Source organism: Gekko japonicus, unplaced genomic scaffold (genome assembly GCF_001447785.1).
Source record: "Gekko japonicus isolate JY-2015 unplaced genomic scaffold, Gekko_japonicus_V1.1 scaffold2663, whole genome shotgun sequence".
Classification (NCBI taxonomy): domain Eukaryota; kingdom Metazoa; phylum Chordata; class Lepidosauria; order Squamata; family Gekkonidae; genus Gekko; species Gekko japonicus.
The window spans coordinates 29,910-30,302 of record NW_015168125.1 but is presented as its reverse complement, the minus strand read 5'-3'; the positions used below and the strand labels follow the sequence as shown (position 1 = coordinate 30,302).

General features: G+C 68.7%; 1 protein-coding gene across 1 annotated transcript in view; it reads left to right on the top strand.

Moving 5' to 3' along the window:
• Positions 1-153: 153 nt before the first annotated feature.
• The window catches only part of LOC107113550 (4-aminobutyrate aminotransferase, mitochondrial-like), a gene marked incomplete at its 3' end in the record, with an annotated part of 29,464 nt that continues 29,224 nt past the window's right edge, over positions 154-393 (top strand). The window contains exon 1 of the mRNA XM_015414896.1: positions 154-260. The remainder of the gene's footprint in view (positions 261-393) is intronic.

Sequence of the window (393 nt, the reverse complement as noted above, 5' to 3'; positions counted from 1 at the left end):
AACATCGAGGTCTTTGCTCGTCTCTTCCCCCCGTCCTCCCCTCCTCGGAGGGGGTGTGTCATACGCCGCCCTTCCTATTGGCCGGCGCCGTGGCCGAGCGGCCAGAACGCGGCCTGATTGGCCGCGACGCATTCGGCGGAGCGAGCCAGCGGTGAAGCCTTCGGGTACCCGGGCTGGGCGGGAGGCCGCGGCGGCGCTTGGCAGCTGGACCGATCGAGGGCCGCGAGGAGGAGGAAGACGCCGGCCGCTGCCTGACCGTGGTGAGTAGGGCGGACGGGACCGCGGGAGGCTGATTCCTTCCCCACCCCCTTTTATGGGGCTGGGGGTTCCAAATAGGGACGATTTCTGGGCTCAAGAAGACCCACCGATGGTCGCCTGCTCCTATGGGGGGGG